Here is a 26,832-nt window from a genome sequence, read left to right as displayed (position 1 = left end):
ATTCAACCCCAATATTTAATTGTTCACATCTTGTATTTTCCTGATACTGAAATTATTATCAAATGTAAGCAATGCTACTGATAGTGTTCTGTATTTGCATCACTTCATCTTCCACTGTACCTAATAACTGTAAAAGGGGGGAGGGACTAAAATTTATTTAGTTTCTGACACATTTTGATCCCTTTTAAAATTTATATTGTAAATCCAGAATAAAGCCTACCAATAATAATATTGCCTTCTACATTCAGTCTCAGGAAATCTACAGCACAGATAAATAGCCTGACAGTTTTAACAGAATATTTTTCAAAAGTATGTTTATTCTGCTCCCAGAATAACCATCACCTTCTCCAAACTCCACTGCACTACTAACCTGTATAGTTAGCACAGCTCTTGTGTTTCTCTCTTCTCTCACTCTGCTTAGGTCATTATACATTCAAACCTTCACAGTGTCAATACACTGGCAGTGCCCATCATGAGTGATCTAAGGAAGTTTTTATGGCACGAGACACACTGTTGGAGAGAAAAACACACATGGTACGCAATAATGCATCGTGGTTTGGATGTTTTTTCTTAGCATCTTGCTGCTTTAAGACAGTCACTGTTATTGCTATTACATATTAGACTCCCGGTGTTGTCCTCTTGAATCTCTCAGCTTCACAGACTGTTGAATGCAATTCCCTGCATTATTCTGATCCTGTTTGGTGCCCCTTTACAGCCTTGCTGTGCCTCAAAACTGGACTCATCCTAACCCAGCTTGTGCTGCTGGCCCTAGTCCTTCCTGTTCATAGCTGAAATTTCATACAAATAAGTCAGCCAGTCTAATTAGGAGATGTGGTAAAGCCCTTATCTCAGGAAGCAGAAATTTATTTTCCTTATCACATATTCCCACCACCTATATGCTGCACCATTATCCTGTTCATCATACTACGTTCTAAATAAACCTTACTAGTTTTTCTGCTGCTCCCCCAGAACCCTATAATTACATGTCCAGAGAAGATGTGGGCATAGCAGATGGACTCCATCTTAATCAAGCCAAGGAAAATGTATCAACTGTTAGAAGAAATAAAATCAAATAAAATGCTGTCTTTTAATGAGGAGAAAAGGAAATGGTGTAACTCTTCTGCCTCAAGGCTTGTATTGTGGCCTTAAAGCCATACTAAGACAACTATTGTTTGTGAAATGTTAATAGACATTTCTGCATATTTCACAAATATCCAAAAGAATACCAAACCATCAGATAGGGCAATCAAGCAGCCTTCATAAGTTAATTCACAAACATATAATCATCTCCTGTCTATCTTGTTTAGTATAGCTCCAAGAGTAATTCTAGATTCGTCCATTTCTATCCTCTACTACCATGACATGAAGAGAGAACCATGCAAATTTAGTAGTTAAATATATCAGTTTTAGATGGACAAACTAGGTTCATCCTAAACCTATGTTGTTCATGACATTGCCATGACATTTGGACAATATTCACACCGTAAAGTCAAGCAGTATATGATTGAACTCTTTTACCCCACTCTGCCTCGCACTCTCCCCTTCTCTTTCCCTGACACAGGTTTTGGCTTCTTGATCTCCATCTCTCTCTCCTATTCAGTGACTTATTTCAAAGGCCTCCCTGCCTCAAGGCATTCTCCTCCAGCTCTCCTTCAGCTCTCCAGCTCTCCAGCTCTCCTCCAGCTCTCCCCCCTTGCTGAGCCTATCTAGCCTAGCCCAGCTAGGTTAAAAACAATACAATACGGTATAGATTGCACAAATTTGACTGCAAGCAGAATCTGATATATAACTGATCCTGCTTGGCTTCAATCCTACTTAGCCACTTGTACTGCAAATACTCTGTGGGTCACATCCATCTGCCTTGTGCTTTATGGTTCTGTCCTTGACAATCTCTTTTGATGACATGTTTGCTGCAGGCATGCTAAACTTTATTTCTTTGACAGTATAATTTTGGCTACAGTGTATACTTCTATTACTCCAAAAAAATCTAAAACAAGAATCACTGTTAGAAATCATTTTCTGCTAGTGAGCTATCATTATTTTGAAAAGAAACCCAAACAATTCTGCTCCAAGACATTCCCCAAGTGCCTTTGAGAAAATACTGAAGTGACCTCCTCTTGAGCCCAGGGCTTTCAGTATATGACAGGAGAAATCCATAGGAATTCATTTTACTTAAGCCTTCTTCACGTGTTCCACAATATTAAACAACCTTTCAGGAAATTATGATAAAATAAAGCTCCAGATTTTCACAATAGCTCTGATTCCCTTTAACTGCTTAAACAAGCACCAAGTTTTTACAATGTCCAGTAAACATGTTTTTTCTATAGATCTAATATTCCTGAGGTTGCATGGAATTCTGCCCAGCAGAGTCTGATTTTTTCACTGTTGATTGCTCCACTGTTGCTGTTAATATCCTTCCACTGTTTTGCGTACAAAACCCAAACTTTTAAAACCAAATTATAACTAACAGCAAAACAACTGTCCCTTCCACATGATCTTATGTGAAGCCTGGTCTTACAGATTTGTCTTTGGGGTACATCACTTGGAATTTACCACTCAATAATCTGGGCCAAATGTCACAATCTGAAGAGTGTGTACAATCACCATGCATTTATTTGTACAGCTGAATGGTTGTTAAAGTTTCTTCTAGTATAATCTGTCTCTTACTCAAGCCCGTTCCAGGCTGTATTCCAAAGCCAAAACATGTCAATATATATATAAAAAGATACAAAGTGTTAATAAGATAGCGCCCAAGCAACCATAGAGAACATGTGATATAGTGACAGCATTCTGAAAGGATAATAGAGTCAGGCAGTTCCCTAACTTAACTGGGAGTGATTCCGCACACATTGGATAATGCACTTCCAAACCTCTTTATAAATCATTTGGAACGGATTTTTTTGTGTGTGGAACAAAAAACCCACCCCAAATGATTGATAAAGTGCATTGAAAGTGCATTATCCAATGTGTGTGGAATCAGCCTGGGTTCTATCTCTGAAATAAATTCTCTGGGAATCAGAATAATCATAACAAGTGGGGGGCCTGCAAAAACTTGAAGAGGGCATTTCATTTTCCCCTCCTCTACCATGTCCCCCTTTCCTTCCATGTCCCCCTTAGCCTCTCTGCCTTTTCCTGCTTCCTTCAGTCCTTCCCACCCACCAGCATCCTGTCTTCACATCCCCCCACACAGCCTCTCCCCTATGGCCCAGTTGTGTGGTGACAGCTGAGCTGATAGAGGGATGTGTGCACAAAACTCCTGTGTGGAAGTTCTGTTGTCAGTGCAATTTCTTCTATATTTGTGGCAGCAAAGCTAGGGATACAGAGAATTTTCATTGTGTGGATGCAGCCCAGTCCAACACTCTAGTCACTTTTGGCTCTCAAAGGACACTTCACCACTTGAAACTGGTCTTAGATGAACATGCCTATGCCTGAGTCATGACATCATATGCCAGACAATTCCCTACCTGCTTGCCAAATCTTTGAAGATCTTTACTTAAGAAGTTTACTTCTCAAAGAGGTTTGCTGATCTTGATGTGAGTCATGACATCAGAATCTGATAAGATACTATTTTGTCTTGAACCTGAACTTCTGAATTAGTCATTCCTTCCCTCCCCCCTGCCCTTTTTTTACCAAGGACATTAGTGTTTGTAATAAAAAAAAGCCTAAATATTACAAAGCATAGTGCACATTTCATACCATATTTTTTATGCCACTAAGAGGCTGATGATTATTTCACATCTAATTTTTAGTACAGAGATATCTTGCCAGTGATTTAGAAAAATAAGCTCAGGAAGCAATGGAATTGTATGTCCTGTTATTTAAGTTATTTGTAAAAGATCCTCGTTCCAGAATGCTTTGCTATATGTACAGCTCCACCAACAGTGTGCATAGGAACCTACCTCCACACAACTCTTCCAACAAAGAGGTGACCGTGAAGAAGTAATTATTGCTAGTTTCTTGGGGGTAAGGTACCACCTTGTCAGTATTTTATAAGCTTGTAGTTTGGTGCTTATGACAGAGGAATTGAACAATGTGGAGGACCATATAGTTGTCCACTGGTCTTATGTTAGGGTGATGTTGCAATCATGTTGCCACTTCAGTTGATAACTTAAAGGTTTTGGGTTTTCTATATCGAGTAATATATCATATATCTTTGTGATTAAACCTTTGTGCTTAGATTCCGAATAGTTCAGCAATCGTTCGAAGTCTGATTCAGGAGTACTCAGAAGTTTTGGGATTCGTAGATAGATATGGCTAAGTTTTTAAGAAGTACCATGGAACTTTCTGTTGAATTTTCTGTTCCAATTCAGTTTTTGCTAAAATACCCTTCTTTGAGGAAATAGCAATCAAACATGTGATCTTAGCTCGCCATATGAGGGGGGGCGGTACAGCAGATTCTTTGCCCACAGGAAACCATTCTTGGAATAAGAATGAGGAAAACTGTGATATTTTGGGGGCCAGTTTGGACCTAAGTGAGTCCTACACCCTCAGCATGGCTTTAAGAAAAATGTTCTGTTCAATCAATATTGGACGAGAGTGCTGACTGTTCCATATTACTTCTTGAATGGTCATGGGAACGATGAGTAGATGTAGATGTAGAGTCTTTATCCAGTCAGCTAGGTCTCCTATTCGCAACATTTGTACTATGTTTGAAAGACATATTGTTTTATAGTAGGTGCAGATATCAGGATAACTTAAAAACCCCTGTGCTTTGTGTAGATGTAGCATATTGAAGCCAATTCTCGGTCTTTTATGATGCCACAGGAATTTATTAATTGTGGATTGTCACTGTTTCAGTGTTTTGGAGAGTATGGCAATGGGAATATCTTGGAACAGTAACTATATTTTAGGAAGAACAAAAGATTTGATCAGATGGAACCTGTCTGACCAAGGAAGCAATTGTCTGGCCCATTTTTGTAGATCCAATTTTATTTCTTGGGATTTCCTAAAATGGCTGACTTTTAGCAGATGTTTGAAATGTGGAGGAATGTGTATCCCAAGATAGGAGAGATGTGTGTTCATCCATTGAAAGTCATATCGTTGATATAGATCTAGAGGAGTTAGCCGTGTTAGTCTGCAGTAGCAAAATAGCAAAGAGTTCAATAGCATCTTTAAAACTAACCAACTTTATTGTAGTGTAAGCTTTCGAGAGCCACAGCTTTCTTCATCAGATGCATCTGATGAAGACAGCTGTGGCTCTCGAAAGCTGTGTGCTACAATAAAGTTGATCTTAAAGATGCTACTGGACTCTTTGCTATAGTTGATATAAATGCGCTACAGAAATAGAAGATAAATTGACAAGTAAAAGGCAGGATTTGGATTGATTGATTTTCAAACCTGAGATCTGACTAAAAGCTGTGATTATTTTTGGAGATGGAGAAGAGATTGGTTTTGTGATGTAAAGAAGTATATCATCCACAAACATGCTACGTTTGAAGACATGAGAGCCTATGTTCACTCCATGTATTTGGGAGTTCTCTCGTATTTTCACAGCTAGAGGTTCCAAGGCAGGGCTCATTGGGAGGGGGAACACCCCAGAACGGCATTCCTGTAGATCTGAAAAGAGGCCATGTGGGTTTTGGCCCCACCCACATGATTCCTTTTCCTCCCCGCTGCCTCCCCTCCAAAGGAGGGTAAGCGTTTTTAAATTCATTCTGCTGGGTTTTTTTTCATTCATGAGTCGTGAGTGAGTGAGTGAGTGAGTGAGTGAGTGAGTGAGTGAGTGAGTGAGTGAGTGAGTGAGTGAGTGAGTGAGTGAGTGAGTGAGTGAGTGAGTGAGTGAGTGAGTGCAAGCCGGGCTACTGGGGCTGGCTCTCCAAAGGAGGGTAAGCTGCTTTGAATTCATTCTGCTTTATTTTCAGGAAATATCTGGAGATTTTTGGGGAAAGGGGCCTGAGGGGTGGGTGTTGCCTTCTGACACACTTCTGGTGATGTCAGGGGGTGTGGCATATACTAATGAGATATGCTAATGAGTTTCTGCAGTTCTTTTTCTACGAAATGACCCCTGTTCCAAGGCAATAGCAAAAAGTATAGGCCAGGGGTGGGCAAATGGTGGCCCGCGGGCCGCATGCGGCCCGCTACAGAGTTTTTTGTGGCCCGCCAAGACAGTACACCACCTCGGCGTCAGTGGCTCCTGCGGGCTTTTCCTGGGAACATGCCCCTTTTTTTTGCTGCTGCGCTCTCAGCGCATCGGCCAGCACTCCATGGCTCTGCCGCCCGTGGCCGCCTCTCCTGAGGCATGCTCGCCCAGCGTCCCTCGCTCAGCCACCTTCAATTTCTTGCCTCGCTGCCCCTGGCCAGCCCTCCTCAGCTCGCACACAACAATAACAATACCGGAGCAGCCTCTGCCTCGCCGGCTCTGCGTGTCTGTGTGTGTGCGTGCGTGCACCTGTCCACCTGTCGCAGCTTCGCCACTGCCGCCTCCCCCCCCCGGTTCTCTCTGCTGGCCACACGGCCAGTGAGAAGCAACTGGCTTCAGCTCAGTCCTTGCCCGGGTTAAGCAGCCACCCGGCACCACCCGAAAGCAAAAAGCTGGGTTTAGCCGCCGCCAGAGCCGGAAAGAGGCGCGCGGACGAGGCAGCAGTATCCCCCCCTGGCCATTGAGCCCTCGGGAAGAATTGGGCGGCTCGGCGGGTCTGGTTTATCGAAAGACGCGCAGAGACGGCGGGAATGCAGGGCTTGAGATAATTTTAATAAAACAAGTGTGGCAGTGCTTTGAGGATTGTGCACAGGGCGAGAGCCTCTTGCTAATGTGGAAAATGCCTTTGCAGACAAGGCCAGCCAAGCCCGGCAATGCTGTTCCAGCCCCCATTGGTCACGGCACTTTGCGCGGAGCCACCTGCTGGGAAATTAAGCGTCGCTGCGTTTAGGCGGTCAGGGATGCGTTTGTTTTTACTTCTCTCCCGCAATTGCCCAGCCTGGAATTTGAGCAGCCTGAAAATTAGGAAGTTTCCGCCCCTATGGTGATTGCATTGGCCGGCCTTTTCTCTCCCCACTCCCCCCCCCACTCCCATGCCCTCCGCTACCTGCGCCAATTCTTTGCAAATATTTTCAGAAAGCTTTAGGTTAGCCATGGGCAGAGCTCCAATCTGTGTGTCCAAAAATGTCAGGCTGCATAGCGGAAATTGGGAAGGTCGCTGAGTACACAGTAACAGCAAGGATCAGTGCTGGGTCATTTGCAGAGCTGGCAAAGATTTTCCCCTCACCCCACAGGTCACTGAGCAAACTTGTTTTGTGTCCATGCACCAAAGCCTCCAGGAGTCCAGCCTGAGTGAGAAACAACAAGGGAGGGGAGGGATTCGAGGCAACGGCCCCTAGAAAGCTTCACAGGGAAAGAGGGACTCCAATGACTCGCTCTGGGTTTTATAATTGAGATTGCATGAGAGGATGGAAATCTTATTCCTGCCACTATTTTATTTAATTCATATTTATTGATTTTATGATACAATTTATACCTTTTCTGAAATGCAAAGTAAACTAATGAATGCAATCATTTTAAAAGGTGCGGCCCTCCGCTAACCTCCGCTCCCACAAAGTGGCCCCTGAGCCAAAACAATTGCCCACCCCTGGTATAGGCGATAGAGGGCATCCTTGTCTAGTCCCTCTATGTAATGTGATAGGTTCTGAAGCCACACCATTTACCTTTATTTGGGCTGTTGGGCAAGAGTAGATGGCTTTCACTAAATGAAAGAAATTTTATCCAAGCCCATATGTTGAAGTAGAGTCTGGAAGTATGATGTTTCTAGGGAATGATTGGCTGAGACGATCTGCGAGGCTGGCGCTCAAGATGGCGGCAACCTCGGCTGTATGGCTCGTTGGGAGCCACCTTAAGGAGATCCAGATCTACCTTTGCCAGCACTCACCGGGCAGCCAGGGTGTCAGAGACTTCATTGAAAAGCAGTATGTTATGTTAAAAAAGGCAAATCCAGATTTCCCTATTCTTATCAGAGAGTGCTTAGATGTACAGCCCAAGCTCTGGGCTTGATATGAGTTTGGCAGAGAGCAGAGTGTACCATTGAACAAACTGACCATGGACCAAGTTGCCAAAGTTTAGAGACCGTTGTTAAGAGCAAAGCCTAAATTTAATGCATCCAAAAATTTAAATCCAGCTGTGAAGCATGTATGGATGTAACTTATTAAATTGCATATAAAAATATCCAGAGGAGTTAGCCATGTTAGTCTGTAGTAGCAAAATAGAAGAGTCCAGTAGCACCTTTAAGACTAACCAACTTTACTGTAGCATAAACGTTCGAGAATCACAGTTCTCTTCGTCAGATGCATGGAGGGTAAGAAGAAACTGGTCAGATATATAGGTGGAGAGGGGAGAGGGGAGTAGATGCAATCAGTGGCTTCTGATAATGGGATCAGTTTGCTTCTGATAATGAAATCAGTTACTTCTGATAATGAGATAACCATTCATTGTCTCTATTCAATCCAAGCCTGACTGAGTCAAATTTACATATGAATTCCAATTCAGCAGCTTCCTGTTGGATTCTGTTTTTGAAAGGTTTCTGTTGAACTACAGTGACCTTTAAGTCCTTGATGGAATGTCCTGATAGATTGTTCTCCCACTGGTTTCTGGATGTTGCCATTTTTAATGTCAGATTTGTGTCCATTAATTCTTTCACGCAGAGGTTGGCTGGTTTGTCCAATGTACAGAGCAGATGAACATTGTTGACACATGAGGGCATATATCACATTGGAGGATGAGCAGCTGTAAGAGCCAGAGATAGTGTAGTTAACACCATTGGGTCCTGTAATTGTATTTTCTGGGTAGATATGAGGGCAGAGCTGGCATCTGGGTCTGTTGCAGGGTCCAGCTCAAACCCATCCAATGTATCATCAGTGATCTACAACCCATCCTGGAAAATGATGCCTCTCTCACACAAGCCCTGGGTGGAAGACCTCTCCTTGCCTACAGACAGCCCCCCAACCATAAACAACTTCTCACTTACAACCATGAATCAGCTAGCAGCGTCACCAACACAGTACCAGACTGTGTTGGTACTGAATTTTTTTTGTAATTTATAAGTGTTTCTACACTTTTTCAAGTATGATGACATTGAGATTAAATGGCCTCTGAGAACTGCCTTCAGTGCATCCCATGTCATGGATGGGTAGGTCACGCTGGAGCTGTTGTCTTTCAGATATTGCTGAATATGAAGTTTGATTTCTTGAGCGTATTCTTCATTATATATGAGAGATTTGTTCAGTGATTACTATCTGTCAGCTGTAGATGTGGAGTCCATTGACAACAGGCAATTTACCCAGGCATGATCAGACCATATGATGTTGCAAATTTCAGAGTTTACCACTTTGCTAATTAGGGATTCAGAAATAAGAATAAAAGTGATTCTGGTGTACACATTGTGTTTCAGTGAAAAATATGTAAAATCTCTGTTGGAATTGTGCATTAGACACCAGATATCAACTAAATGAAACTCATGTGTATCTTCCTCCTCTTAGTTTTGCATTTATTTAGATGTGTGTGATCTAACTCATGATTTACAATATAATTAAGATCGGCTCCAACGAACTTGTCCCCTTCCTGAAATTTTTTAAATGTGGATAGTTTCCTCTAAGAATTTCATTTGCTTGTTGTTTGGAGCATAAACCAAAGCTAATGTGGTCATTTGTTCATCAAGGAGACCTTCCACAAAGATGAAACGACCTCGTGAATCTGTTAGCGTAGCTCTATGTTGGAAGTGGACATTCTTGGAAATGAACACTGCTACACCGAGTGCCTTCAATGTACCTTTTGCATGGTAATGATATTGTATTCAGTTGGCTTTCAAAATAGATTGATCAGAGGATCACAAGCAGGTTTCCTGGAGTAGTATGATATATGATTGCAATTTGGATAAGTTTGATAGCATTTGTTTCTTTTTAATTACGTTGTTAAAACCTCGTACATTAAAAGAAGTTATATTCAACTTGGAATACATTTCTGATGTGGAATAGATCTACTCACTCTGATTTGTGTACAATTAAAAGTAAGAACTCAGAGAGGATCACAAGAAAATTACACTATTGGTCTGTTCAGTGGTAAATGGTTCTGAGGGCACACAGTGAAAAAATTAAGTCTCTTTAGGGTAGCTGAGCTGAGGTCAATGAGAAGTACTATCCCAGTACTTTTTTTATTATAAAAATTATAATATGAGATTCTTGTTTTATATCAGTAAGTTGAAAGAGGAGCTTAGAGCTTTGTTAATACAATGTTAAGCCATGTGGTTGCAGCTAAAATAACGTTAAGTTGTTTCACACCCCAATTGCAAGCTTATAGATTATGATTGTTAATAAGAAGTTACACTTGAAACAATATAACGTTACTTAGATTAAACCAAAACAGCTTGTACAATCATCAACCCTTCTCCTCTAGAAAACTAAATAGCAAAATTAATCAATAAGTGTAATACCTGATTTCCTTTTATTGCTAAAGTTACTAACTTAACTACAGCAAGATAAATGTGATTTGAATATTTATGTGATACTTCTAATAATTAAATAAGTATTACTATATCTAAGACTGGATAAATATGAACAGAACTTACACAAAGTTAATTTTATAGAAGTAGCAGAACGCCTCTCAGTGTTGTACCTTTCCTCTGAGGACTCCTCTTTTTTTTGAAACAGTAAAAATAACACTTAAAGTTACAACACTTAGAGTTCAATCCCACCCCCACCCACCTCCTGTTGTGTTAAACATAAATACTTTGCTTATTGCTTGATCTGATATACAGTAAACCAATTAGGAAATAAAGAGGCCAGACAGATTAAAGATGCAAACAACTAAAACAGCCCTCTACAACCTCAGGAGAAAGAGATTCTACCCAGGTTACCAGAGTTAACTCCAATATGAAAGGGCTGTAAATAAACAGGGAAGCAAAACTAGATAAACTCTCTCCCCTCCCCTCCCTAAACCTCAAACAGCAAGGTAAAATGAACGATACTAATCTTGACCACAACTACTTTAGTGGAAACTTAAAAGCAACTAGAAATGAGTGATAATGAGTGTTTAACCATGTTATGAAGAAATGGAGCAGTCAGACATGATGGATGGGTATTTTACTACCCTTTGCAGGGGTTAGAGGTTGCGTCATCTTTCTTTTCTGAGAAGTTTTGATGAGACCTGAGAGTAAGTTGACATAAATATTTTGCAGTAATGCAAGACCTGTGTCTTGATCTATCACATAGTAGAATTTGTCCTTGTATCTTCCTTGCAGCTTCGTTAGGTTTTTCCACTTATATTCTATATGTACTTGTCTCAGTGCCTCTGTGATGGTTTTTAACTCTCTCTACCTGTATAAGACCTGCAGGGGAAGGTTAGGAAATACCAAGATCTGTTTGCCTTTAAAGTAAAATGAGCCTCAGGACCTGGCCTTTTCTAATATTTTCTTTTGTGTTCTCATGTCAGGGAAGATTGCTAGAATGTCTCTGGGACCTCTCCGCTTTGGCTGATATATGGGTCCCAGACGAAAAGCTTTAGTTATTAAGGGGGCCACTCTGTCTTCTAATTGTAGCTTGTGTTCCACCCAATTTGCAAAGAAGATTGAAAGTCCATACTGACAGTCAGTTGTATTGTCGAAGGCTTTCACGGCCGGAGAACGATGGTTGTTGTGGGTTTTCCGGGCTGTATTGCCGTGGTCTTGGCATTGTAGTTCCTGACGTTTCGCCAGCAGCTGTGGCTGGCATCTTCAGAGGTGTAGCACCAAAAGACAGAGATCTCTCAGTGTCACAGTGTGGAAAAGATGTAGGTCATTTGTATCTACTCAGGAGGGGTGGGGTTGAGCTGAGTCATCCTGTAAGAGTTTCCCAGGGTGTGGAATGCTAATGGCGGGAGGCTTCACTGTATCCTGAGGAGGTTCTTTTGCATATGGATTGGTACTTGATGTGCTAATCTTCTCTGCAGGGCTATTGTCAAGGATAGAATGTTTTGTTAGCCTGGTGTTTTTCAGAACTGGCAACCATGCTCGGTTCATTCTTAAGGTTTCTTCTTTCCTGTTGAAGTTTTGCTTGTGCTTGTGAATTTCAATGGCTTCCCTGTGCAGTCTGACAAAGTAGTTGGAAGTGTTGTCCAGTATTTTGGTGTCCTGGAATAAGATACTGTGCCCTGTTTGAGTTAGGCTATGTTCAGCCACTGCTGATTTTTCAGGTTGTCCAAGTCTGCAGTGTCTTTCATGTTCTTTTATTCTTGTCTGGATGCTACGCTTTGTGGTCCCGATGTAAACTTGTCCACAGCTGCAGGGTATACGGTATACTCCTGCAGAGGTTAGGGGGTCTCTGCTGTCTTTTGCTGATCGTAGCATCTGTTGTATTTTTCGGGTGGGTCTGAATACTGCTTGAAGGTTATGCTTTTTCATAAGCTTTCCCATCTGATCAGTAATTCCTTTAATATATGGCAAAAACACTTTTCCTGTGGGAGACTGTTTTTCTTTGGTTGTTTGCTTCATCCTGGGTTTGATTGCTCTTCGGATTTCATTTCTGGAGTAGCCATTTGCCTGAAGTGCGTGGTTTAGATGATTCATTTCCTCATTGAGAAAGTGCGGCTCACATATCCGTCTTGCACGATCCACTAATGTTTTCATTATGCCTCTTTTCTGTTTTCATTACACCTCTGAAGATGCCAGCCACAGCTGCTGGCGAAACGTCAGGAACTACAATGCCAAGACCACGGCAATACAGCCCGGAAAACCCACAACAACCATCGTTCTCCGGCCGTGAAAGCCTTCGACAATACATCGAACACCTCTACGGGGAGGAAACATTCCAACAGACCCGGAGATTGGAAACACTTCGGAACAAGAAAGCACATCTACTCTGTTCTTTAACCTTTCTTCTACGCTGCAGGGACACAAGAACTATTCCATCTTTTCTCACAACTAAAAGAATCTTCAAAACCACACAGGCGAACCGCATTTATGACTGTCTAGAACAGGCCCTCTTACGTGAGAGAATCCACACTACCCGCAGAGAACTTGCTGCCACAGACAAGGAGCTATTTTGCTTGCATATCAACACCAGCCATAAAATGAGAAGTCAGGATTGGGACAAGGTTGATAATCTCACCTACAGGAAGATGGAACAAGTTTTTACCAACCACACATCCAGACAGAAGCAGAAGTTTAACAAACTACAGGAAAAAAGACAGACAAGCCCCATGCTCGACAATGCACGCATTGTCATCAATCTGACAGACCGTCAACTCTCACCAGAAGAAACCTCCATCTTGGCAAAGGGAGGAAACTTTGCAGTCACCCCCACCAGAATTCCTGTGGAAGACATCATTGCAAATGTAGAAGCTGCCATTCGTCATCTACCTGAAGAGGAAGCTGAGGAAATAAGAGGAGAGACAGCCAGGATTCTACGAAAGGCAAAGCTTCCCACCAGCAATATCACACGCAAGGAGAGAAATGCCATCAAGACCCTCAATGCAGATCCAGACATCATCATTCTACCAGCTGATAAAGGTAATGCTACAGTGATCATGAAAACAGAGGAATACAAAAAGAAGATTAAGGAACTCCTGGACCCCTCCACCTACAAAAAACTAAAACGAGATCCCACTTGCAAAATCACCAGGCTAACAAATGCGCTGATCAAGAATTCCTCACTACATCCCGACACGCACAGAAAACTATGCAAGACTGAAGCACAGCCACCTAGACTATATGGACTCCCCAAAATACATAAGGATTCAGTCCCACTCCGACCCATTGTGAGTGCCATTGGTTCACCGACATATGAATTAGCTAGACATCTGGCAGATCTCCTGCAGGACCACATCGGGAAAACCTCGTCTTACATCAAAGATTCAGCAGATTTCATCAACAAAATCAGTTCTCTGAAACTCAATCCACAAGACATACTTGTCAGTTTTGATGTTGTATCCCTGTTTACCAAGGTTCCAGTAAAAGACACCATTGCACTTATTAATCAGATTTTCCCAGAGGATGTAACAGCCTTATTCCACCATTGCCTGACAACCAGTTACTTCCAATGGGACAACGAATTCTATGAACAGATGGATGGGGTGGCCATGGGGAGCCCACTCAGCCCAGTTATAGCAAACTTCTACATGGAACATTTTGAAAAAACAGCTCTAGAATCAGCACCCCACAAACCTAGTGTATGGTTCCGGTTTGTGGATGATACATTTATCATTTGGAGCCATGGGGAGGAAGAATTGATGGGGTTTTTGAATCATCTCAACAACATCCACCTGAACATACAATTCACCATGGAGAAAGAAATCGAGGGAAAACTCCCATTCCTGGATACCTGGGTCATCCGCAAAGCAAACTTTCAGTTAGGTCACAAGGTCTACAGGAAACCAACTCACACTGATCGGTACCTACACAAAAACTCCAATCACCATCACCGACAGAAAAGAGGCATAATGAAAACATTAGTGGATCGTGCAAGACGGATATGTGAGCCGCACTTTCTCAATGAGGAAATGAATCATCTAAACCACGCACTTCAGGCAAATGGCTACTCCAGAAATGAAATCCGAAGAGCAATCAAACCCAGGATGAAGCAAACAACCAAAGAAAAACAGTCTCCCACAGGAAAAGTGTTTTTGCCATATATCAAAGGAATTACTGATCAGATGGGAAAGCTTATGAAAAAGCATAACCTTCAAGCAGTATTCAGACCCACCCAAAAAATACAACAGATGCTACGATCAGCAAAAGACAGCAGAGACCCCCTAACCTCTGCAGGAGTATACCGTATACCCTGCAGCTGTGGACAAGTTTACATCGGGACCACAAAGCGTAGCATCCAGACAAGAATAAAAGAACATGAAAGACACTGCAGACTTGGACAACCTGAAAAATCAGCAGTGGCTGAACATAGCCTAACTCAAACAGGGCACAGTATCTTATTCCAGGACACCAAAATACTGGACAACACTTCCAACTACTTTGTCAGACTGCACAGGGAAGCCATTGAAATTCACAAGCACAAGCAAAACTTCAACAGGAAAGAAGAAACCTTAAGAATGAACCGAGCATGGTTGCCAGTTCTGAAAAACACCAGGCTAACAAAACATTCTATCCTTGACAATAGCCCTGCAGAGAAGATTAGCACATCAAGTACCAATCCATATGCAAAAGAACCTCCTCAGGATACAGTGAAGCCTCCCGCCATTAGCATTCCACACCCTGGGAAACTCTTACAGGATGACTCAGCTCAACCCCACCCCTCCTGAGTAGATACAAATGACCTACATCTTTTCCACACTGTGACACTGAGAGATCTCTGTCTTTTGGTGCTACACCTCTGAAGATGCCAGCCACAGCTGCTGGCGAAACGTCAGGAACTACAATGCCAAGACCACGGCAATACAGCCCGGAAAACCCACAACAACCATGACAGTCAGTTGTTCATCAAAGCCCCTGAAGTTTAAATTTGTCTGCTGTGCCAATCACTCTAAATTCATTATTCTATCTTGAAGGCAGTCATTTTCTTTTTGAAGTGTGCGGAGATCTTCTTGTACGGTCATTCCTAATTCTAATGCACAGTCTGCTTTTTGAGTAACAGTATTCAGGGAGATTTTAAAGTCAGTGAATTGATCAATTAAAGGTTTAATAAGGGCAGACAAGTTTTCTAGAAATCTTTGTTCAATATTTGTTAATAATGAGGCTAGCGCTGAGATGGGGGAATAGTCTTCAGGCCTACCTCATTTTCCTCAGTTGCCAGTTTGTTTTCTTCTTCCTCTTTCCCATCTTCATTTTTGGATGTCCATGACGGCAAAAAGTAGTCCTGTAATTGTTTAGAAGGTTTAGGATTCAATTTAGGTTTGTCAGATGCTTGTTTGTGCGCATTATTTGCAAATGAAAAGTCATTAATAATATGTATTGAGACTGGAAGGCAACTGTAGTGCTTCAGTCAACATTTATTTAACAAATAACCAGTAACAGGGAATAATGACTGCAGCTATCTCTAATTGGCTGTAACTATCTCTTCACTGGATCCCTCAGCTCTGAGGAGAACTTGTGGCTCCGCCCCCAAAATCACAGTGGCTCCAACAGTCCAAATACATAACACCCCTACCCCCTTAGTCATAATGGTCCAGCAGGTATCTCAGTTGGAATCTGACATGCTACGACCAACATGGTCCCTGGGCCAGGGTGTCTGATGCCCCTAGGTTTTGCTCATGCGGACCTACACCCTCCAGTTCACTCCCTGAGTCCAGCATGATCCCATTGTTTCTCTGGTCATGCAGACCCTTCTGAGTCCCTTGATTCTACTGTGGCCCCTGAGTGATAGCACTCATTGTTGGTATTGGCATCGGAAAGGGTTGGTCTGGGCAATCACCTCCTCATTCGTTCATGTGCCAGCAGTTCCTCATTCATGTGCCAGCATAACTCCTGGCCATCAGGAGGTTCTACACTGTATGATACCAGCCCCGTTGCCTGCATGACCTCAGTGGGGATCCATGCGTGACCAATCCCATAGTTATGGATGTATACTAGGTCCAATGGCGAGAATAAGTGAGGTGCCCCCCATGCTTCTCCATCCCATATAGACCGCTCCTCCATCAAATCGGGGTGCAGCTGGTCCAACAGTGTTGGCAACCTATGATGCATCAAGAGCTCGGCCGGGCTCATTCCTGTCATTGTACAAGGGGTGATATGTTGCATTAAGTGAGAACTTGCCAACTGTTGGTTCCACTCACCATCGATAATCTGAGTGAGGGAATCTTTGGTCATTCTCACCATCTGTTCAGCTTGCCCATTTGTTGATGGGTGGAACAGGGCAGATGTAACATGCTGTATCAACCCGTTCGCCTGGAACAACCAGAACTCTGCTGATGTGAATTGGGCCTCATTGTTTGACACTATGATGTCTGGTAGTCCATGTGTTGTGAACAATCTCCTTAGCTCCCGTATGACAGTGCGGGAGGTTGTGGAACTGACTGGTGTAACCTCCAACCACTTCGAATATGAGTCTATGACAATCAGGAAGGTGTGACCCTGTAACAGACTGGCAAAGTCAAAGTGCAATCTTAACCATGGTGACTTCATTGTCTCCCATAGCTGCACCGAGGCCTGAGGCAATGACAGTCTCGACATCTGGCATACATCACATCTCTGGACCCATTCTTCCATGGCACTGTACATCCTGGGCCACCAAATGTAGCTCTATGCCAATGCCTTCATTCTCACTATGCCAGGATGCCTGACATGAAGTGCTTGCAGCACCCTGGTTCACAATGCTGTAAGGACCACCACCCTGTTGCCCCACAGCAAACAACCTTTGTGTAGCGACATCTTGCATTGCCTGGATGCAAATGGTGCAAATTCCCCATCCAGCTGAGCTGATGGCCACCCCCTCCACACTCAGTTGAGCACTCGGGAGAGGACAGGGTACTTGGAAGACTTAGCAGTGATGTCCAATGTACAAAGAGGGCTTTTGTAAGGACTCCAACAGCATGACCCTGTATGCTGGGAAGGGTCCAGCCTAGCAGATGGGAGAGGGAGGCAACTCAAAGCATCTGCATCTGCTTTGCCGATGCACCAAGGTGAAATCATATGTGCTGAGGAAAATCACCCAATGGAGCACCCAGGGAGATAGGATCTGCAGCGTTTGGTGGTTGGGTGCAAATATGCCCAGTAGAGGCTTGTGATCCATGGCAATTATGAAATGGCACCCATAAACATAGTCGTGGAATTTCTTCACCCCTGCCACAATGGCCAGGGCCTCCTTGTTGATCTGAGCATTGTTCCATTCAGCAGAAGACAAAGTTCTTGAGTAAAAAACAATCGGGGCCTCCTGGCCATCCAGTAGGCGGTGATTCAAAACTACACTGACACCATAGGGTGACGCGTTGCATGCCAAGATTAAGGATTTCAACTTGTGGAAGTGCACCAGTACACTGTCTGATGACAGCAGTCATTTGACAGCTCAGAATGCCTGGTCATGGCCACGGCCCCAGTGCCACACAGCCTGCTTGTCCAGTAAATGGTGAAAGGGTTCCACTATGGCCACTTTGCGTGGTAAAAAGGAGTGGTAAAAATTCAAAAGGCCCAGGAACGCCTGTAGTTCCTGCTTTGACTGTGGTGTCAGCACGTTGTGGATGACCTTAACCTTAGCCGTGTTGTATGGAGTCCACATGCATCAATAATGTACCCCAAGAACTCAGAGGAGCCCCAAAAACACATTTCTCATGCTTGATTTTCAGCCCTGCAACAGCAAACTGATGGTGGACCTCACATAGCCACTCTACCAGTTCCAACTTGGATTAAGCCACAATGAGTACATCGTCCCCTGCAAGATCCTTTAAAGCATCTTCCATGAGACTGGAAAATGCCAGGGGCTACACTCATTCCGAACTGGACACATTTCACCTTAAATGCCCCCCCCCTCCAGTGCATCACTATGGTCTGGGCGTCAACTGTTTCATCATCCACCCAACCAACACAACAGAGCCACCGTGTGGTAGTAAAACGTAACTACAAGAATATACTTAAATATTATAATGAGGTGTCTATGCCAGTTAAACAAACGAAATTGTAGTGTTTGACAACAGTCTGATATAAACAATTAATGACACAGCCAAATAGAATTACAAATACAACAGGCTTCCGGTAAAAATCCTGTTCCTGAATTCCTTCAACAGGTAAAGTGTGCAGGATTCTTCAACCGACTACATTCACTTCCTCATATGTAATGATCTTCAATCATTAAATGTTACCAAATTACAAAAGGTAATTCTATAACAAAATACAATATGTAAAAACTAAATAACAATATCACATCAGAATCTAAATATTACATCAGAATGAAAATATGAATTAAATAAAATCCAAAACTTCTTACCGTGCCAACATCTATTAGTAGCAATTTGAAAATATTCTGTTATACTGTAGCTTCTGAAATACAAAGAATACAAAGGATATTCCAAAGTCAAATAGTCAAATAATTAACAAAATCACATAATCCCAACTGAAACCAATAGGAGATATCAAGTGTTAAATAGCAAAATTTCTGCATAGTCCCCATACATACCATTTGGTCAATATTGCCACTCTTAGTTAAATCAGCAAGAGCTTCATCAATCTTTCCAAGGTGGGTGGCTACAGACTGCTACAGTCTGCAGACATATAAGGAGTCCACACTACAGCCACTACAGCTATCATCCACTGGCAACTGTTGATATGCCTGGGCCAGGTTCATCTTTGCAAAAAACTTTCCCCCCAGGCAGTGACACTAAGAGGTGGCTGACTACGGGGACTGGAAATGCATGTTGTTGCAGGGCCTTGTTAATGGTGCACGTATAATCTGCACAAATGTGGATGTTTCCATTTGCCTTAATCTGGGTCACAAAAGGGATCTCCCATTGAGTGTGAGGAACTGGCTCTAGAATTCCTTGGTTAATCAAACGATCCAGTTCAGCATTGATTTTAGGCTTCAGAGCATAAGTGGTTTCAATCCGATACGAGCCACCGTGGAGTCCAGGGCTAGCTAAATTGGGGTCCCGGTATGTAGGCCGAGTTCTCCATCAAAAACAGATTTGAACTATTTGCAGATCTGGTCAAAAACTAACATTTGCACTTGTTTATTCCTGCGACATATATACCTAACTTATCAAACCAGTCCAATCACAATAGGGTGGTGCAACGACCATGAGCTACCACTAGGCATAAAAACCCATTAAAATCTTGATACTCTACTGAGGATATGCTGATTCCCTGAACTGGAACCTTGTTTCCCTGGGAACTGGTAAGCTGGGTGAAGAAATGTTCCAGCTCAGGACCGCCTCCAGGACACAAGGCCTTATAGGTCTTCCACGAAATGATGGAAAAGGCCAACCTGGAATCAACTTCCATCGCACATGGGACATTTTAGATCCATACACTCACCGTCAGCTTGTGATGCACTGGGGGCTGTATCTGTTGGATGATGGACTCTGCCCCAGTGTCAGGTATGTTCATGCTATACATCATTCAATGATCCTGTTGCTTTCTCCTGCCCATGGGTTGTGGCGGGTCCTGACACCCTCTCACTCTGCACACTCATGCGATGTGTCCCCAACGTTTGCAGGAGTGGCATTGTGCCCCCCTGAAACAGCATGACTGCCCATCATGTTGTCCCCCACAACTCAGACACGTCTTCCTTGCTTCTGTCTGGCACCCAGTTGGAGGTTTGGTTCCTCCTTCTGAATCCTCAAAACATCTCCAGCCTGGGGGTTGGAACTCACACTCTCCAATTGTTGAGGGTGCTGAGGGCTCCTGCCCCTCTGCACCTCCTGTGTGCTTGCGTCAGCAGCTTTGGATACCAGTGTTTTCTCTAATGCAATTCAGAAAGTGAGGTCCTTCTTCGCTAACAGCTGCCACTGCAAGGCATCGTCTCACAGATCACACACCAACCTGTCACAGAACATTTCCTCCAGGTTTGTAAACTCGCAATGTTGTGCCAGCTGTCTCAGCACCACAACATATGAGGCTATGCCTTCAGTGGGGCCATGGCTCTGTATGTAGAATGCATGCCGCCTCACTATTTCGGACAGTTTCAGTGCAAAATGTTCCTCCAATGCAGCCACAATTTCCTCATAAGAAACAGTTGCCAACTGCACAGGCACTAGGAGAGCCTGTGCCAGGGCATAAGTGCTACATCCACATACATTCAGGAACACTGCTCTCTTCTTGGCGGGCTCTGTAATTTCATTAGCCAGCAGGTAAAAGTTTAGCCGCGCAGAATAGTTTTCCCACTTCCCTGGGCAAACAGGTTCGAATTCCTCTATGTGGCCCTGAGTGGCCATGGTTTCCTCTTCCCTTCAGCCTGTCACTCTGCAGTTACCAGGCCTCAAATTCTGCTTGCCCTTCAACGCAGCCAGTCACTCTGCAGTTGCCAGGCCTCAGCATCCCATCCTTGTCACCAGTAATATGTATTGAGATTAGAAGGCAACTGCAGTGCTTCAAACAATCAACATTTATTTAACAAATAACTAGTAACAGGGAACAACAATTGCAGTTATCTCTAACTGGCTGTAACTGTCTCTTCAGTGGCTCTCTCAGCTCTGAGGAGAACTTGTGGCTCCGCCCCCAAAACTACAGTGACTCCAACAGTCCAAATACATAACAGATAGGTTGTTAATTAATGAGGTTCAGGGATTAAGGAGGATTGGAGCTTTCTCCTCAGGCGTCCATTTTCCCTACTGCTGAAGCCATGACCCCTACTTACAGTTCAGTTTCATGTTCTCAACTGCTTCCTTCCCAACAACTCCAGTGAAGAGATGGAAGCCTTACTAGAACATTTCTGTTCCTTTTAAACATATATCTATATTTATATCTCTATATATCTAGTGTCAGGACTATTCCAATCACTGAAAGATATACAATAGTGAAAAATTGCCAACTTAAAGTACCAATATGCCCTATATATAGACTGCTGTGCTAGCCTCTGCAAGGCCAGCTAGCTGGGTTATGGTGAGATGAACCAGAGCAATCATGTTAGGAGTTTTATAAAATGGGGAAGGGTTATCAGATAGGGGCACACTACCTTTCCTGTACAGCCTTTAGATGCTGCTTTACCAGTAGTAGCATACATCCCTGAGTGAAAAAAAAGTTTTGCATCATTGTTTACAAGCATTGTACTCTACCTCCCTGGAATGGGAAGAACTGACATCTAAGTTGTCTGCTTGCTGCATCCTTTTGACCCATTTTGTTTAAGGAACATTCATCTTGCCTTTTAAAAAAGAGGATATCTTTTAGAAAAACTGTGAGGAAGAGGCGGAATGTAAATTATTTTCTATATTCCTATGACAGCAGTGGTTTATTTATAGCTGAAAACTAGAGGACAGTCCTCACATGGCTGTCAAAAATGAACAGTATGAAGGGGTTTTGTTTTGCTTTTGCAGTTAAAATCTCTCCCTGCATTCCCTAAACCCCTTGCTATTGTAACCAGAGCCATATTTCACATTGCTACAATTGGGGGTTATGTAAATTCCAAGGATCTTAAGAGAAACAGCCTGCACACTGTGTGTTTGGCTACAAAGAAGTTGACACAAACAGTTATGGACAACTTCTTGAGATGGATGATGAAGGTGCTCAAACAAATAGAAAACAGATGGGAAACAGCTTGAAACTCAGTCAAAACTGGAACCAAATTCCTTTGGGAAGTCCAGAAAAGTACATTTTCTTTATCATCTCAATTCTTTCACTTTGATATGGAATTTTGGAAAAGTCCTTCTAAGCCTTTTACCTGCACTTTTGAATGTCCTGAAATTATGAGGAGTTTATTAGGATACCTTATCCTGCTATAACTCATTAGTTTCAGTTAACCAACATAGCATGATGAACTTGTTTAAAATGAGATGAGCATTTACAGCTTTTAGAAGGCTAAACCAGATCACTATTTTACTAAATCATAAATTTTATCTGCTTCTACATATTTATTTTATATCACTTTCAAAGGGCATGGTATTTTACAGAATACACAAATATCTCCTGTATGTAGAGTTACAGGCTAACAATCCAAAAGCTGCTTTACTTTTACTGATAAACAGAAATTTATAAACCTGTATTTTTAGTTGAAAGGATTTTTTGATCTTCAGCCTTTCAGACCTGGGACCCACTGCACTGTCAGCATATTGCATCAGAGCCATGGGAAATGAAGAGGGGGACCCAGAGTTACTACCTTACCAGCATCTAGGCAGCAGGCCCAAAGAGCTGGGGACAAGACTCACAAGCCATGCACTGAGAATATACCCTTATGAGGTACAAACCAACGATCCAAGCCATAGAGGGATCCCCTTCAGTGCTGAGTAACCTTGTCTTGCTGTCCTGCTAGTTCTCTTAGTGTGTACAAGGAGACATAGGAGCTGTCATTAGGGATGTACGCTTTGGTTTCAGGATCCTGATTCGGGAATGTTTTGGCATTCCCGAATCAGCCTCAGCATTGCTGAAGGATTTAGAAATGGTGAAGCAAAGCTTACCAAAGCATGTTTCGATAAGCTTCAGGTAGCACGGAAGGAACACTAAGGAGGAAACAGTGCTTCTGCGACTTTCACACTTTTTTCAGGCAATGGGAGGGGGATGAGGGGGTTGGAGTGAAAGGCAGGAGGGAGAGGAGGGAGGAGATCAGGGAAGGGGAGGCTGTGAGAGAGTAGCCAATCCCTGCAGCAGTAGCTCTCCTTCCCTGGGGATTCTCTGGGAGGAGTGTTTTTTAAAAAAATGCTGTAAGGGAAAACTAAGGTGGCTTTCTAGGTGGCTAGGTGTGGCATTTTGCAAGCAAAATTCACCACATTTGCCACTGACCTACTCCTACCTGTCCTATCAAGACCTGTCAAGTTTCAGGTAGATTGGACTTCGGGAGCCATGTTATGGCCCCCCAAAGAAGGTGCCCCCATCCACCTCCAATCAGCTGAAGGTGGCATTTTGCAAGCAAAATGGACTCTCTGGACCTGACTGGACCTGATGACTGCCTGATCTGACTGACTGCACCTGGAGGAGACTGATTTGAGAGTCACTAGATGCATAGGGTTTTTTCTCTTTGGAGGGAAGAGGTTGTCTTGGTGGGTTGAGAGAAGGGAAAATTGTTATTAGTTTGCATTTTAAATTTTAAATTTTCTGTTTGATTTTTGCTGCTTGCTTGCTTGCTGAATAGTTTTGCTGTGTGGGGCTGCATTGTTTGGCTCTGTTTGGCTTGTTTTGGGGGTGTTGTGTGGGGTGTGTGCTTTACTTGGCTTTCACTTATTGTTAGTTTTCGGAGAGTTCTGAGAGTGTTTCTGAGCCTGAAGCCAGCGGAGTCCCAGTTTTGCAGCTGTGCTTGGCAAATGCCACTTGTGGCTGGATGCTGTTAGTGTTAGGTTCTGTTCTGTGGTGTTTCCCCACTGGCTGAACTCAGTACCTGGCTGTTGTGAATGACATTAGTTCTGTTGAGCTAAGTTGCAAGCATGTCCCTTGGTTCAATTTGGTTTGGGTGGAATGGATATGATTCTCTGGTGTGAAGTTGTTCCCCTTACATCAGTTTGTTTATGGGGGAGGGGCTTCAGTTTACTTCTAGTTGCAAGAGTTCCCTTGCTTTATATGGTTTTGTGTATTTTGTATTGCTGTTTATTCCATGTTTGACTGTATGTTGTATTTTAATATTAATGTAATATAAATGTAACATTAATGCTGTTACCTGCCCTATGTCCACTTGTGGGGAGGGTGTGCAAGAAATCCAATAAATAAAATTTGTTTAAATTAATTTTGTGTTAGTGTGATTCTCTGGTGTGAATGTTGGTCCTCATAGGGAACAATGGAGTGGCTGGCCAGTCTGCTCTGGGGGTGCTGGGGGTTTGAGGGGCATGTGTGTTTGTTTCTTTTGGGCTTTCTCAGGGATGATCTTGCATTCAGGAGCATGCCTCGGCTATGGCATCCTTGTCCTGTGCATAAGTGCCCCTGGGAAAGACATTTTAAAAGTTCTCATTGTAGAGAGCAATGGGGAGTGGCTGGACAGCCTGCACTGGCGGTGCTGGGCTTTCGGGGGAGGGCTTCAGTTTGATTATGTTGTGCTGTCTGGCATGTGTGTGGTAAGTGGAAGTGTGCCTGTGGCCATGGATTAATCCATGTGTTTCTGCTGTGGGAGTCTGGTTTTTCCCACAATAGAAACAAATGGGGTGTCTGGGGTCACCTTATTTGGGGGGACCATAAAATGCCCCCAGGGTCCAATTTCCCTGGTACTTGGGGGTTCTTGAGAGGACAGGTAGTACTATGTTCCCTGCTAATTTTGTGCATTTTGCTTGCAAAATTCTTCTTTCCCTTCCTAACAACAGCCTATGACAGGAAGAACTGGTGAAAACACAACCTGTGTTCCCAGGTCCTTAACCTTTTTACCCAGAGCCACATAGTCTCTTTTAATGCATTCTGGACTGTGCCGGGCAATATTATTTGTTCCCACATGTTTGCTTGCAAAATGCCACCCCCATCCTCCTAGAAACCCACTAGTTTTCCTCACAGGGAACAATGGAGATTAGAGATGGATAGGGGCACCTTCTTTGGAGGGGGCATAAAATGGCCCCCCGAAGTCCAATCTTTCTGAAACTTGGGTGGTCATGAGAGGAGAATTAGGAGAAGGTCCCCAGAAATTTTGGTATTATTAGGAAAGAAAATGCCTCCCCAGGCCCCCAGATAGCTGGGAGCGGCATTTCCCATTAGAAACAATGGCCTAATCTCTCCTAATAATACTGAAGTGCTTTAAATAGCCGAAGCTGAAGCAGCTTGCTGCTTTGGGTTTCAGGTTTTCCCATTTTTTTCCCGCTTTGGTAAACCCAAAGAAAGAAACCCAAATATGTGATGAGGTGCACACCCCTAGCTGTGATGACCTTGCTCTCTACACATGCCCACTAGTCACAAGTCTTTTCAAATGGCATCCTTAAAGAAAATCTGCTCTAGAAAGACTCCAGACCCAGCAGATAGGCTCTGCAACGCTCCTTTTCAAAGCCATGGTTAAAGACCGCTGTTTTAAACAGATGACAATGGAGAGACCACAAAGGGGAGAGAAGAGATTCAGGATGACAGAAAGGGTAGGAAGTTTTATCAAACCCACAGATTATTACCCCTTCCTTCTGATGCATGTGGGAACAAATAATATTGCCTGGCACACTCCAGAACGCATTAAAAGAGACTATGTGGCTCTGGGTAAAAAGGTTAGGGACCTGGGAGCACAGGTTGTGTTTTCATCAGTTCCTCCTGTCATAGGCTGTTGTTAGGAAGGGAAAGAAGAATGCTGCAAATAAATGACTGGCTACATAGATGGTGTCATCAGGAGCAGTTTGTTTTTTTTGGACCATGGCTTACGCTTTCGAGATGAAGCTCTTCTATTGAGAGATGGTTTGCACCTCATGAGAGTAGGAAAAAATGTGTTTGGCAAGAACCTTGCAAACCTGATAAGGAGGGCTTTAAACTAAATCCTATGTGGGAGAGAGACAAAATTTCAAAGCCTATAACTGGAGAAGGGAAGACTGAAGACCTACAGGGAGTGGAACGTATGCTAGGAAATGTTAAGTCACAGGTAAGCACAGAAAAAAACCCTCAGGGCATATAACTCATGGCTTCCAATGTCTCTACACTAAAGCAAAGAGTATGGGAAACAAGCAGGAGGAACTCGAAGTTCTAATACAGGAAGCGGACTATGACATAATAGGCATTACTGAAACTTGGTGGAATGACACTCACAATTGGAATACTAGGACTGAGGGATACAATTTGTTTAAAAGAGATAGACAAGTAAAGAAGGGGGAGAAGTAGCATTATATGTAAAGGATGTATATACTTGTGAGGAAATACATGTATCTGAGCACAGAAATTCTGTTGAGAGTCTCTGGGTAAAAATAAAAGGAATAAGAAATAATAGTGCTACTATGCAGAGGAGTTCGCCGTGTTAGTCTGTAGTAGCAAAATCAAAAAGAGTCCAGTAGCACCTTTAAGACTAACCAACTTTATTGTAGCATAAACTTTCGAGAATCACAGTTCTCTTCACGGCAATACAGCCCGGAAAACCCACAACAACCACAGTTCTCTTCGTCAGATGCATAGTGATACTATGGTGGGGGTCAGCTATAGACCACCAAGCCAAGCAGAAGACTTGGATGAGAAACTCCTAGAACAAAATACAAAGTTCACAAAAAGATGGAACACAGTGGTCATGGGAGATTTCAATCACCTGGATATCTGTTGGAAGTCTAACTGCTAAAAATGAAAGGTCAAATACATTCCTGACATCTTGCTGACAATTTCATTTTTCAGAAAATAGAGAGGGAAACAAGGAGTTCTGCTATCTTGGACTTGATACTCATCAACAAGGAAGAACTGGTTGATGAGGTGAAAGTAGTGGGCACCC

At 43.1% G+C, this 26,832-nt stretch overlaps 1 protein-coding gene across 2 annotated transcripts in view; it reads right to left on the bottom strand.

Moving 5' to 3' along the window:
• The window catches only part of DAAM2 (dishevelled associated activator of morphogenesis 2), a 388,390-nt gene that overhangs the window by 345,640 nt on the left and 15,918 nt on the right, over positions 1 to 26,832 (bottom strand). For both annotated transcript variants that reach the window (XM_054978243.1, XM_054978250.1), the window contains exons 2-3: positions 18,826 to 18,878; positions 15,682 to 15,765 (exon numbers count right to left, since the gene is read on the bottom strand). The gene's annotated coding sequence lies outside the window, so the exon portion shown is untranslated. The remainder of the gene's footprint in view (positions 1 to 15,681; positions 15,766 to 18,825; positions 18,879 to 26,832) is intronic.

This window comes from Eublepharis macularius, chromosome 1 (assembly GCF_028583425.1).
Source record: "Eublepharis macularius isolate TG4126 chromosome 1, MPM_Emac_v1.0, whole genome shotgun sequence".
Classification (NCBI taxonomy): Eukaryota; Metazoa; Chordata; class Lepidosauria; order Squamata; family Eublepharidae; genus Eublepharis; species Eublepharis macularius.
Note: the sequence above shows the minus strand (reverse complement) of the source record. Positions and strands in the feature narration are given on the sequence as shown.